Below are 15,024 nucleotides of genomic sequence, written 5' to 3' on the forward strand. Positions count from 1 at the left end.
GCAAGCCCAATGTATTTGTCCAGTCCAGTGGTGAGTGGATGAATGGGCCACAATATTGCACAGCGTGAACGCAGTCCCACATCGTAGCGCACTGCGTTTAAATCAAGCGGGCGGTCATACTCGATGTGTACATCACCACTGAGGCATGGTGAGCAATGAGACGCCTGTACAAGGCCCCTGCCGGCCCATTGCAAAACTGGACTACTGAGGCCCCTGGGCTGCCTAATCAAATCTGAAACCATCACATTCACTTGGGTCTCAGGCGAGGATGAATGCAAAAAAAAAAAGAAAAGTACATCACCAATCATGTGCCCCCCCCCCCATCACTCTCTATTTTATAACCATTGTGAAGGCAAATGCAGGCTGGAAGTATAGCATTTCGCTCTGTTGCTTTTTCAACAGTAAGTAGCTTTGTGCTCTTACTGAGGTTAAAAAAATAGTACTGCTTAATCCAGCCAATGCAAACACTCTTATGGTCCCCATGCAGTACAATATCATCCACCATGTGCAGCTGATAACTTCCCTCTTAGCCTCAATCCCTAACTTTCCAGACCTCTGAAATGGATGTGTTTATTTAGCGTGTCCAAGTCAAAGTAGACCAGTAATAGCCTTGTCACAGGGGCCAAGATAGAAGTCCATTGCTTCACCATCTATGCAGAATAAATGGTTTCCATTCATGGAGATTTGGCCCATCTAAATATAATTAGGCAAGCGTGAACAATGATCTCCATGAAGAGCAGAGTACTAATTAAAACAGTTCAGCAATACAGCATTTCAAACATGACAATAAAAATAACAAGAGGATGGATTGCACACTGTGCCAATGATTCCAAGGATATCAGCTATTCTAATAGAATCATATCCTGGCAGGGAGAAGGACCATAAAAATAAACACAAGTCATACATCAATCAAACCCCCTCCGGTTGAATCTATCAAGTTCAAAGCAAAATGATTTTAGCTAAGAGCAAGATAGTTTTAAATATTGAATAGGTATCTACAAATTGTGTTTAGCGTTCTGGTCACAATTCAACTTTCGATTTTTTTTTTTTTAATTCAAAGTGGGATCTTATATAAAACTACATGGCAGCATTTTAATGACTAAGTATCTGCATTCAATTGCTGCCAACCGTTTAACCATGTTTAAAGAAGATCAGAATAATAACAAAAAGGTTGTGTGATTCAAAGAGACTAGTCTCCCGAGAGTTGCATTGATTCTTAAATGAATGCAAGCCTGGAGAAAAATGGATTTCTTCCTGAAGATGTGACTTTATATCTTTTCTTTAAATCCCCGCAGCACTGTGTGCATTTGATTACACTCCGAGAAGGAGGAAATCTTTGCATCTTAATAAAATATTCATCAGCATGGATGGGTGAGGCAAGGCTTCGTGGATGGTGATGGTGGAAATGTTTGGAAGTTCAAGCGGATGCTGAGAGAATTTGGTGTCTGTTGTGCGTAACATATTGCAAACTGTAAGTAGGACAGGTAGTTAATGCTAAAGCTGCTTTAAATCATCTGACACACTTTTTGAAGATCAGCTTTATAGTTTTGCCTCATCTTTAATAAATGGTATGGTGCATACAGTAAATGAGCTGATCAAGTGATTTAGTGTTGTGACTCAGCCACAGACAAAGGTTGCTTTTGTTACAGCATCTTTCATCCATTTTGCACTGACAACAGATTGATTTAAGATACGATTGTGATTTAATTAGTACTGGGTCTTTTATTATCCACTTGGCAGTCTCTTCTCTATTTTCCCCGTGTAAGATTGGTATGCGTTATTATCCGCTTGCTTCTACATACATGTGGTCAGAGAGTTAATTATAAATTCATCACGCTCTGGTCTGCCGTTCTAGACTCCCCTCTGTCTCATTCTTTAACTTCTGAAACATGTACAAATAAACAAATGAATATATGAGTATAGTACTGATTAGTGATCTGATAACAAAATTATGACTGTAATGGCAACTCTCCTTTGCTACATTGCCTGGAGGGAAGAAGAGGCCCGTGCTCGACAAACTGTGAATAATCGAAAAGTAACAGTAAGGACCAAAATATTCAAACTTAGTTATGGTGAGCCCCCTCCATACACTTGAACGTTCTCTTACTTGAGTGAGTGTGTGTGTGTGTGTTGTAATGCCTCTATTTTTTATGGGCAGTTTTTGTGTCTTATAAGGAGTCATTACACATAAAATAAAAACAACTTGCTGTCATCAAAGCAAACGTTTCATTGGTTTGAAATTACACAACTATGTTTTATAAAGCATAACATCAATTTACTGTTATGGATTGTTTTGTTGTTGTTGGTTTGAGATGCACAATGTCTTCTTGCTTTGTGGAATTATGCAAATGGCTGTCTAATTCAATGTCATAAATTTTATTACAAGCCAACAATATCAAACCGTTGACCTTTTTATACTTTATTGTAACAGGGTCAACACCAACCAAGGTGGTCTGCATATCAATGCAAAGCATTGATGTTAATAACAGCTCCCAAAAAAATGGTTATAGGAAAGTGAGTGTATTCATTCAGAGAATGAATATGGAAGGATTTCTGCATGCAGGGTTATGACATCAGATTTTCATGCTTGGTGGAGGCAAAAAATAGTGTTGGGAAGTAGTAACGCACACAACACACACAGATTGAAGAGTAATACTCCTTGCTTGGTATCTTCAAAAGTGACTGGATGACAAACATGTCTGTCAGCGCAGTGCCAATATAGTTTAGAGCCTCTCGTGATGGGGCACACACCCAATGACAGAAGCAGGTCATTTCCGTTCCCTGGCATCATAAATCCACCGTCTGGCCCCTGTCCGGCTGCTGATGCTGCAGAACGCCACACACAGTGGACCTGTCGGAGCACCATGAGCTACTGCACTGTCCCTGTGGCGCAAAGACACACATACACATTCTCTCTCACACACGCACGCACACACACACAGACATGCGCTCATCGAAACACCACTTTTGAACAAAGAATTTGCTTTGGCCAACATATTGTCCTATCTTTTGTTTTATAGCATCTCTGGTGTATTTGCTTCCGTTGGTCTTTCCATGAATGACCTATTTTGTCGTTCAAGTCTTTACAGAGGGTCTTTCCCATGATTCTTGGCAAGAAAAAGAACAAAGCTGCCATCCTGTGGCTCACCTGTCCTCCATGCGCAATGTGACATTCCATATTCCTGCTTGCTGTAAAAGCTACATTTAATATACAGCAGCATAGTAGAACACAGTGAGAGCACATCATCAGGGGTATAAACGATACCACATATAATGTATTCATATTTGCTCAAGGTTAAAACAACGAATATTTCTCTTGGCGTCACATCACTTTGGCACAGCGTTTCGACACGAATGCCAATACATGACAACTCCACTCACTAATACAAAGGAAATAAAGGATGAATGATACGCAAGTTGGCATTTTTATAACCTTCCACTGCACTTGTGCCACTTGTGTTCCTCTCCTCTAAAGACAGAAATGCAAATCGGTCTTTGAGCGTCATTCCCATTTTGCTCTATCATGCAATGTCAATTTTTAAATTGTGATTTGAAGCCACCTTTCTAAGAAGAAGAATATAGATCTCCTCCATTTAGAATGAAAAGGTATTAGTGTTTGCCTGCATTAGGCCAGGGATCAAAATATGTGCTTTAGGGAAGCCATGACCGCATTCAGGAAGCCATGTCTGGGGTTGAGCGGAATGCTAAATGCCATACATCCTCAAGGTTATCTCTGAAGACAGAGCCCTTTTGGAATCAGACCCTGCTTTATTTTTCCTGAATGCATGCATCAAGTCAGCTGAACGGAAAAAATGAAGGTGACTCCTGGAATGAGTCAAAAGCTTGTGCTGTGTGCACTCTGTCGGCGGTTGTACAGCAGGATACACCTTGCTGTGTCTACAACCAATGGTTGAGATTTGGTGGGTTTGCTCCAGCCAAGATGTGCCCGGACTGGGATTGAACAGGGGTACAGTCAGCCAGAGGCTAATACAGTACATACAGTAGCTTGAAATGAGAAAAGTGTCATTTCTATCCCCAAGTCCCTGAATATTGAAATTAGGTCATCAGTGCAGCAGAGGCCAATTGTCACCCTCATATATCATGGCTGCCCCTGCACCCAAGGTCTCATTACACTATACATGGTCAATAAGCCATTAGCATGCAGCACACAATGTGCAATGTTCACACAAAGACAATGTATCTACACTAAGCGGAAGTGTTTTTGACGAACAATGTCTCAAGCATCTTATCATAATTTGCCATATAGAGAAAGACATTGATAAAAATGTAATTGAGGTTTATTTTGGGTTTTTTTGGTTTTTGTTTGTTTTTGTACGAGGAAGGAGAGAAGGGGAAGCTTGAATAAGAATCGTCATGTTTCCAGCACCCGTTTACCAGTATGATAGTCATTTGGTGGAAGCTGTGCTGCATAAACAAACAACACCCAAGGCTACTAGCGGCTGGTTAAACAACCAGAGGCTGTTTTCGCTTTTCTCCTTCACATCACATTGTGAATTCTGTGTACTGTTGGACCACAACACTCACTGCTACGTATATTGAACAAATAGCGAAAATTTAAAGTTATATTATTTATACCTCACTCACAAGTGTGTTTATTTGTACATATCAAACATCATGCAAGTGTGATACTGTAATTGTCTTAGTAATGATTTAATGGCCTTCACTTCACTTCCTCCATGAGTCACAATGATATAAACGCCCCTTTGTTTGTCTGCATCCAACATTTCTTCTGCCATTACTGTGCAATAAAGTGAAGGCATCAACATTCTTCTAACAAACCAAAGGCAGATTGAGGCCCCTGGCTGCCAGAGCTGTAACAAATGGGCCAAATCATTGTCACAAGCCATGTTTCTTTCTACTTTAACGTGGTTACATGACTGTGCGGAGACATTTATGGACTGTCTGAACCAGTGCTGGCAGATTAAAACTAAATCAAGCCAAACCATTTTAAACCACATCAGTGACAACTCATCCAGCCCATAGTACATTTAAGAACAAACATTTTATTAACAATAAAACAACATTGTTTATTTTATTTTTCCAGCTCTGATTCAATATGTTTTCCTCAACATTTTCCCCCCCTGAGCCGAGTACCTTCTTCCTGCTTGTGAAAATGGGGTTTGTATTGATGAGTCGGGCCCAGTATTGATTTCCCATCATTCCTGGTGTGGACATTTTCTGGTCTATTATACTACAGTCGCAGCATATTCCCACAGCAGCCGTAAAGTGGATATATGGACAACCTGACCTTGGCAATATGGAGATAATGAAATATCCTTAATGACCCTTCCTGAAAGATTTTACAGGCTCGACTATGGACTGCCAACCTATGTACAATAATAGTTAGCAGAAGAGTATTTTAGAGGCCTGACTAAATGTAGAGCTCGCAAGACATCACGGGAGGACTATTAACTTGTCTGTTTTACTAGGTAAATGTAACCTATAGTATATTTAAGGACACACAGTTTTACAAAGAATCATCAGGAATGAAAAATGACTCTAGAAGATTTGAAAATATACTCACCCCTATTAAAATACCAGATTTTTGTGGTAGAAATTTTATTTCAACGTTTTAAATCATTTCAAAAGCAGCAAATGTGAAATTAAATCACTGGAGAGTATAAATCAAAATTGAAATCAGCAATATTTTATTTTATTACAGCAGTCATTTTGGGAGTGTCTGCATGAAACATGTGTGGAGACTACTCTAAATCTGCAAAATTGTGAAAGGATCATATTGGTTCACAACCAGATTTTTCAATGGGGCAATACATCCAATTAATCAAAAGACAACCAAACAGTAAGAACTCAAAATTAAATGTACAGTAATGCTGGGAAAAGTAATCGAGTACATTCTTGCTGTAAGGTAGTTTGCTAACCACTCTTGCACCTTGCTGTGTCTATTTTTTCTGGAGAAGCTTTTCTTTCATTATTTGGGTACCACCTTTAAGCCTTTGTTGTGATGAATGAAGAAATTCTCAAAGAGGAATTTTTCTGTTGGTTGTCCAAAGCTCTGCCCTTTTCTTCACCACAGAATAGAATGCCTTTATTGTTATTGTACAGCAGGTACGTATGCATCGAAATTGGGAGCGATGCTCTATTGGTGTTTTGTTGGCGGGAATGGGGGTGTGAAACATACAGTGGGATAGTATAAAATAGAGAATAGGCATATGTAAGAAGGACAGTATAGAATGCAATTTTGTCTGCTGGTGCAGGATTTCAAACATTCTACCAATTCTATCATCCCAGCATCAGTCACTTTACTGATGAATCACTCACGTCATGCAGGATTTTCTGCTACAAGCAATGGATCAAGATGTAATTACAATGGACACCAAGCGGTGCCAGCATTTAGAGGTCTATACATGGGAATTACAATATGTTTATGTACAGTATGTATAGTATGTATCATAATAGACTCGTGATTGATATCAATCCGAAATTGAGTGTTCAATAAAAAAAATAATCAGGAAGAAAACCGTTACGACATTCGCATGCTTTGGAGAGAGGCTACAATTAGATTTGTGACACAATCAAAAGCGTGAAAGGAGACATTTTGAGCACAAATATTTTTTTTTGCACAGCTGAGTCACCAAATGCCCACTCAGAAGCCACCTAACCCATAAAGTACGGGCATGCACACACACACTTGTCGTACGTTGAAGTGTTGCTGAATTTTCTTCAAATAAATGACCACGCCTTAATTTATTCACCTTTGGTTGCCATATTTTCTTCCACTTTAAAACAATTCCTCGAAAATATTCACTAGTTTACCATATGGATTTGACTTAAAGCAAAAGAAAGGAAAAAGTTGATTCTCTGATGTGTAGTACAGAAGGTGTTTCGGTGTCAGAGTTGCTGAGGTGTCAGTACTTGAAAAAAGGAGATCATTATTCCCATGTCATGCTGACAGTTGTTTCGGGGCTCAGCGCCAATACCAGACGATAATCATACCCGCAGCAAGGCAGCAATGAACTTGCCCTACCACTCTACTGTCTTCACAACACTTTCATCATTCTCCACTTCAAACACAAAAGCAGCTGTCTCCTTTGATGCCATTGTCAAAAAATTGAGTTTTGTGCGGTTGTATTTAAACTCCGCCCCCTCAGCTGAAACCTTGACAAAGCCGTGCAAGAGACAGTTTGAACATGAAAAGAGCAGCTGTGTTGTCTGACACATGTCTTGTATGTGACTCCATCAGGACAGAACACAGCCTCTGCCCAGCTGAGCTCGCCATCTTCATGTATGTAAGATCGAGAAATAATGAATTTTACCCCAGTGGGATAAACTCAGGGGGACTGAACTGTGAACTGTGAGCTGTGAGGTCACTGTTTTTTGGGATATCATTCATTTTAATTAAATTGTGACATTGGTTTCTCAGCGACTGCATTATTGTCAGTATATTGTAAATGTGTTACTTTGTTAAATAAACAACCAAAGAAATATAAAAAAAGAAAAGAAAATAGGGTTGCGGGTGGAACAGTCAGTGTATGTAGGAACAATTGTCAGGTGTCCGTTAGTATACAATGCAGACATCTATGACCAGATTTATTATTGGGAACTAGAATCCCATGTCTGTTCCGTATGAGAAAACCTCAGCACAAGAAGAACCAAAGAATTTTCCAGTCAGCTAAACAGAACCTGGTTGCAGAAGCATCTGGTTGAGCTTGTCGGAGGCATCAGACGCAGTTGCTTCATAATGACTATAATCACAGCAGATAAGCAACTAGTGCATGGTAAGGAGGGCGGAGATTAAATGGTGAAAGGAACAGAAAGAGAGAAAAAGTAATTGAATCTTTTGGAGAGGCGTTTAGATGAAATCCATTGGCTATGTGGGAGACGCTTTTCAGTGAATGACATTTAGATTACAGAGGTGCCTTGTTCGCCATCACGGTCAATACCTCCTACTTTACAATGGCACTACTCACAGTCTTAGCAACACATACTCTCTGCACAGATCCCGGAGTGTGGATATTCTCGGGGGTTAGGTGGGAATAACTAGTGGTGTATTATTGCTAAAATATACAGCAAGTCGTGCTGCGGATACGCAATAACACAACCGTTGGACCACTGCCACCTCAGTATGATGAGTTCCTGAAATGGCTGTTACATGTATACTAGATATAAATATAATATTTCACATCTTTAATTTGTGTTTAATTTGCTTACCATCATTAAACAACAAAAGTGAAGAACAATGGCATATCCACTAACTGCCATGCATACTGTTGTATTGTTGCAAATTTTGGCTAAACATATTAATAGGATTCATTTGGGCAGTGCTAACTTCCTGAATAAAATTAAAAATAACATCTGGCCTTAAAATCTGCAGTAAAACGTGAAATTTAGAGGGAGTCAAGAAACATTTATTTTCTCTGCATTTCTCGGTCCCTTCAGGTTTTATGTTCCGCTGCATCTATATCGCACATTGTGTTAAGTGTCTTAGGTAAGTAATATGGGAGATGAGCTAGACCTTGTGAGAGAAAACTTAAAGTTGCATTCTTAACAAGGAAATGTGGAGGTAGTGATTCTCACAAATGTATTGGCATAACCGTATCACACACACTTTGGCAGTTGCGTTTGTCAGAAAATGCTTCTTATTTTGCATTATATTATTAAATTAGTTGTATTCTTGAACAAGAAATCGAGCAATTATCCTAAAAGCTAAATTAATTCTCCTTATGGTCAACATCCAATGAATTGTTGAACCTACAGCAACTTAATGACCCCACAGGCATACGGCTTTCCGCTATCACAGCTGCTGTATTGACACAGACCAGCATATCCTTAATGTTCGAGGAATCACATATCGCCATGGTGACACCCTTCAAATGTATCACAGATTAATGATATATCACAGTGAGAGATCTACAAAAACCATTAGTAAGCCTGACACCCTGACGTCAGATTTTAAAAAATTTCCAAGTAATCTTTTTGATTTATGAAAGGGTGTCCAGGTTCATCGGGAGTGATTCCAGATTTATCACATCCTGGTTAGAATTATTAATGATTTTCAATTTGTAAATCTGATGCTGCCGTGTTCAGAGGAGCTGCACGGAATCACCAAAGGCCGATATCTGAGTCTGAGATTTGCTCCCCAAGCGTGATTACTTTATCAAAATATTGCAATCTTATATTTCACTTAGTTTCCACTCTTGCAGAGCCGTCCACGCCACCTTCATTTCTCCCACCTCACGTACGACTGCCACACACATTCATCAAAAACTGCTTCTAAACACCAGAGCGGCCACGGCTAATCTTCTGAAGTTACACATTGCACTATTAGTCCCAAGTTCCTGACACATGCACTTTTAAGGACCTACTGTGTCAACATGTCAAATGAGTGTGGCCCGCAGACGGCTGTACATTGCAATCTTTCTCAACGTTGATGAGCAGCACAGCAAAGATCATCATCACTTTCCAAAGATAGCCGAGAACTGTTGAGCTTTGCTTCAAATGTCACGTCGGTGCATCTATGCCATAGCCCGACTGTGCGTGTTCATAGCGCAATCAGTTCTGTGTGAGCACGCCTTTGTGTGGCATATGCCCACTCAGACATGAATAAGAATGGCACTTTGCAAGTAAGCACGATGAACATGTACGACGTGTATGGCCTTGACACCTTTTGCTGAAATGAGCTTTTTTGCAGCAGCCATCAGAACAAAGCCCTTGATGCGCCCAATAGAACTATAAAGAACTTCTTACGTGCTGGCTGCCGTGCAGCAATTACTTTAAATGCTCTTCTCTATAAATAATCACTGGATGAAAACGTAGCCAACCTTTTGTGGCTGTTGCTGTTCACATGTTTACTTCTCGATGGTACATCTCACTTTGATGGGAATCAATAGATGTGTGAAAGTGCTTGATAACCCTCTCCAGTCCTTGTCCTGCTCGCAGATAAATACATCTCTTCCATGCCACATCCATGATTCATTGCTGATCGTGCCAAAATAAATGTGTTAGGAATAGCATCTCTTTACTTATTCAAAAGACTCGTTGTTTCCCCTTCCCTGAACACCACCGACATTGGAGGGATTTTACTACTCCAGGGTTATGTTAAATAACATGGTGGATAAGAAGTTTTAGAAATGATGTGTGGTATTCACAAAGAAGCCTGATATATTCCTTCATTTGTGTATATTAATTTAGGAAATATAGTCGATGATACTGATGATGGTTAGGCTTGGTTAACGAATGGAAAGTAAGAAAACCAACAACAGCCAAATCCATAGAACAGAAGTCTAATAAAAAGTGGTGGGTGGGGGGTTTATATTTCGTATTTTTAGTATTTCTTGGCTCTGCACAGCAACAATTGGAGGATGCCAGCCTTCTAGCAAGCTGTTTGCTAACAAATAGCCACACACACAAGCACATATTCTCCCTTTTAATCCGTTTTGTATGGATTGAAGAAACTTGATTTTACGTCTCAATTAGAGGACCGGATATTGTGACTTCCCGACAGAATAAGGTTAACGGTTTCCTGGTTTTCTCTGGTCACATGCTCCCATGGGCCAAACCGACACCAGACTTTTGTAATCACAAGTCTAATTTTGATTGCAGGTAGAAATGTAACAAAAAAAAGGTCTAATAAGCAAAGCATTGTTTAAGGCATTTGTTGTCCTGGATTTTTTTTTTTTTTTTTTTTTTTGCAGCATGTATTTGTGCTCTTATCTGCTTTCTTCACCCTATTAACCAAGAAAGCAACACCCAAAAAAAACCACAAACATTGAAAGAAACATTGAATGAGACAGATGTCTTAGTACTAAAACATATGTGTGATATTTTATTAAGCTACTATAACCTTAAGAAGACTTAGGACATTAACACTGCCTTTAAATGAGTGTTGTTTTCTACTAACAGTCTTTGTCAAAAGGAGCTGCAAGATGGACACAAGATGGTCAAAAGGAGCTGCAAGATGGACATGGATGACTTGCTCTGTGGTTGGAGGGACAGGACTGGAGAAAGTAGCAGGACTTTATTAGTGTCAGACAAGCAATGATAGTAATGAATTTCAGCAGTTTGGGAGGACTCTGCACCAGTCTTGATATTCATGCAGTCAAGAGCTGTGCGTGCTGATTGCGACATACAGTGCACAACACACTCAGCGTAAGGCATCTTTTAAATGATTCCTAATAAAAAAATCATGTCCCTGTCAATTTTGTAAATGGTTGAAATGCAATCCCTAAGACACCAATTTATTGCCAAGTTATATTTTGTTATAAGGCTGTGAGGAAATAGAGCCTGATCATTTTGTCCATGTACAATAAATGACCTTTTATTGAGAATGTCAATAGAAGGATCTGGTTACCTATGTTGAGTGAGGGGGAGGACCTTAATTGCTCCCAGTGAGTGCAGTCTGAGGACTTGATTAGACCTTGAACCACTTCTCATGTTTTTCATTTGTGTGGTGACGACCTTCCTCCTGACTCAAATCAGCCCGGGCTCATTCCACGTCTAGCGCTCTCTGGAGATTCATGCCCCAGCGAGTCCGACTGCTTCAAGAGCTGACTTCATTCTGGTAACTCTTACTCTTAAAATGCCTGTTAGCTCTATGAATAGCAGATATCCCATTACATTTTCACTGGAGGATTTTTTCAAATTATTATTATGAGTTGCAAGTTGAGGAAACATGAGCATTTAAATGTCAGTCTACTGGTCCATATGAAAATGGAAAACATCAAAATTAATGAGCAAATCATGTAAATGACAATATAAATAATCTAGCTGTATTTGTAAAGTTGTAAGGTATGTGAAGATGCAAAATCATGACGGAGATGCTGGATTTTAATGGGGGTTTGTCTTTTTTTTGTTTATTTGTTTTATTACATCAAGCGGCTGCGACAGAATAAAAAGAGAAGACCATGGAAATCACAATTACAGCACCCCACTGACCCACCTGCCTTTACCAAGATGAATTAGCTCGATCCATGCTCGTGACAACAGCTACAGAAGGGAAAATGATCCTGGTGCCACGAAGACTTGGACTCCCAGACAGCACCAGGAAGCAGACAGGGGCCAATAGACCCCAGGGAAAGGGAGAAAGACATGAATAAGATAAACACCTTCACTAAGGCTGCAATTGTGTAATGATGACATAGCTCGCATGCTATAAAATGAAAAAGAGCAGCAGCGCAACACAGTGCAGTAACCGCACATTCTATTTCTGAGGCACAAATTAATATAGAGAAAAGCGTAATATTTCAGATGAGTTTGGTGAGTGGAAGGACAGTACACACATGCACGCACGCACGCACGCACACACACACACACGTTTATTTATATATATATATATATATATATATATATATATATATATATATATATATATATATATATATATATATATATATATATATATATATATATATATATATATGTCTCTGCAATGGAGGGTGCCAAAAACCACACTCCATTTTCCCTTTTTCAACGAGTGCATTGGCTCCCTGTCTTCCAAAGTTTCCCACCATTTAATTCAGTTCAATAATAAATTACAAAGTTCTGATAGCGTGCTCACACATCCAATGAATATGACTGGAATGCCTGTATTGTAAATACACATGCACATGACTTTCGAATCCTAATGTAATGATCCCTCTGGGTGGCTCGTTTAAGGTGAGACAAAACAATATGAAGGTGCTAGCTAAGGTTGTAGACAAATACTATATGTCCTCCATAGGACTGATCTGTATTTGTTCTGCTCTGAATCATAGGTGGCCCAAAGCTGTCTTGATAAATAGCTTCTCCAAGCAAGTATGGTGTATGCTCTCTGACACTATAGGTCACATAACCTTGTTGTCAGGACTAAGACTAATGCAATGTGAAGTGTCAAGTTATTATACTGAAACTAGACTGTGGAGTGCAACCTGAGCCACTGTGGTGATAGCAAGTGGGAGAACAAGCCAAGGTGAATGTAAAAAGGTCATAAAAGGGGGAGATACAGAGCAAATGAGAGGGTAGCAATGGAAAATCCTCAGTACTAAGTGGCGCTTGTTGGAAGGGGAGAAGCACCATGGGTCTTGGTGGCTGGCGTAAATCATAATTGGCTGCTAGTGCATGCACAGCACAATGCTGACTTTATCGTCACACATCATTCTAGGCAGGCAATGTGTGTGTTTATTTCAGGAAAACTAAATAATGCAGTAATAATCCTCCTCGCCCTGTCTCACGAGCAAATGTCTGTGCACCTGTCAAGAATCTGCAGTGTGCTGTCTATTGAGAGAGTTGCGAGAAGAAAACATGGTATTATTACAGCTCTCTGTACTGTAAATTGTCTGCAGATGGCAAAAACAAGGCGCAGCTGTTAATACAGTGTGAAACACAAAATATGAAATATAAATACGTAGCCAGGGACTGAGAACAAACTGCACTAATCTAATGACTGCTCATTACACTTAGCAAGCGTATACTAACACTACACTAGATGGAAAAGCCGCAAAAGCCTTGTCTAGATTATTTTGTTGTTTCTGGAGAATGTCCAAGTCACCTGAGAGATTACAGATTTGGATCAACATCCACACCTCCACACATCGTATTTCTCACATCTGTTTGAAACCCCTCACAAATGCGACCGAAATATGATGCAATTATATGTTTTGCATTTAAGTATTCACAGCCACTTGAGTGTAATACATTGTAACACAGGGCTCTGAACAATGCACAAGAAGCAATAAATCAAATCATGAAAAATACATATTTTGTCTAATTTAATAACCACTCGAATAGTGTACACTAAATGATATCGTTCTCTAATGTAATCGACACTTGCTTAGTGCATATTGCTAATGTAATTCTACATTTTTATATTTAATGGTGCATGCTTTTCCAAATGCATTTTACTTACTTATATTGTCATCTTTAATGAACCTATGAGACTTCTCTAATAGGTATAATCTTAGAAAATGTATTGTTTTTATCTAAATGGTTGTGGGGCTAATGTTGCTGAGTACAGTGGTTAAAATCCAATGCTTGAAGTTGAGGAAGTAAATCCATCTATTTGAAAAAAAATATTGTGCTAATAGATTCTAATGTAAATGGCCAAGAAGAGCAGTTATGGCCCTTAAACTCCAAATGCTTTCATAATCATTTTTGTATATGAACATGCATATGCACTGTTATTAGAAATCAGCATTCAGCTCGTGCTTAGCAGTTTAGTTTTATGTAGACAAAAAGAAGAGCAGTAGCAAACTACAGTATAAAGACAAAATGTAAAGGGAATGTCCTTATTATATATCAAAATTAATCAATGAAACTTCTTAGTTGGCACCTCCTGAGCTCCGTCCACGTGTAGTGGATGTTATCATATGTCATTCACAAATATGGCAACAGCTCACATGAAATCATGTGAATCACTGTAGAAATTGAACACATTATTTTAATTATTACCATCAGTATTTTTTTTTTAATTCCCCCAACTGGCTGCGGCACATTGAACACATGAGTATGTGCTGAGTCTGATATGCCAGTTGTTCTGAAGTACTTCATTGCAAGCTGTTCTTATTTATGACACAAATGTCATACAGCTGAACAACTCTTTCTTACTATATGGGGGGGGTCCTAGTCACGTAACATCATAAACCAACGACCTACAACAGCAGAGATTTGATTTTCACAGAAAGGTGTTCAACAAAATTCTGTACTGGTTGAATGGACAAATATGCTCTCTTGGGAAACTGTCTGTACATTGCACCTAAATTAGACTCAAACTGTTACATCTCACTTTTCTCCTTCCTGCCCATCGACAATTGGCCTAAGACCAAAGAAAATATTTTATGTGTGAGTGTGAAGTCTGTTGAAAAAAATGATGGTGTTAAGTATCCAAGAGGGTTGAACTGGGCATAATCACAGAGCGAACGAGAGAAAATGAGAATAAATGGACGTCACTTTCAATGTGAAATTGGTACCCGATGATCCATTAACTCTCCGGCGACCATAACTAGACTTCACAAAATTGCACTAATGTCATTACTGACCAGGTTACATCCTGAACTTCAATCCTGCACATTG

This window comes from Syngnathus scovelli, chromosome 3 (assembly GCF_024217435.2).
Source record: "Syngnathus scovelli strain Florida chromosome 3, RoL_Ssco_1.2, whole genome shotgun sequence".
Lineage (NCBI taxonomy): Eukaryota > Metazoa > Chordata > Actinopteri > Syngnathiformes > Syngnathidae > Syngnathus > Syngnathus scovelli.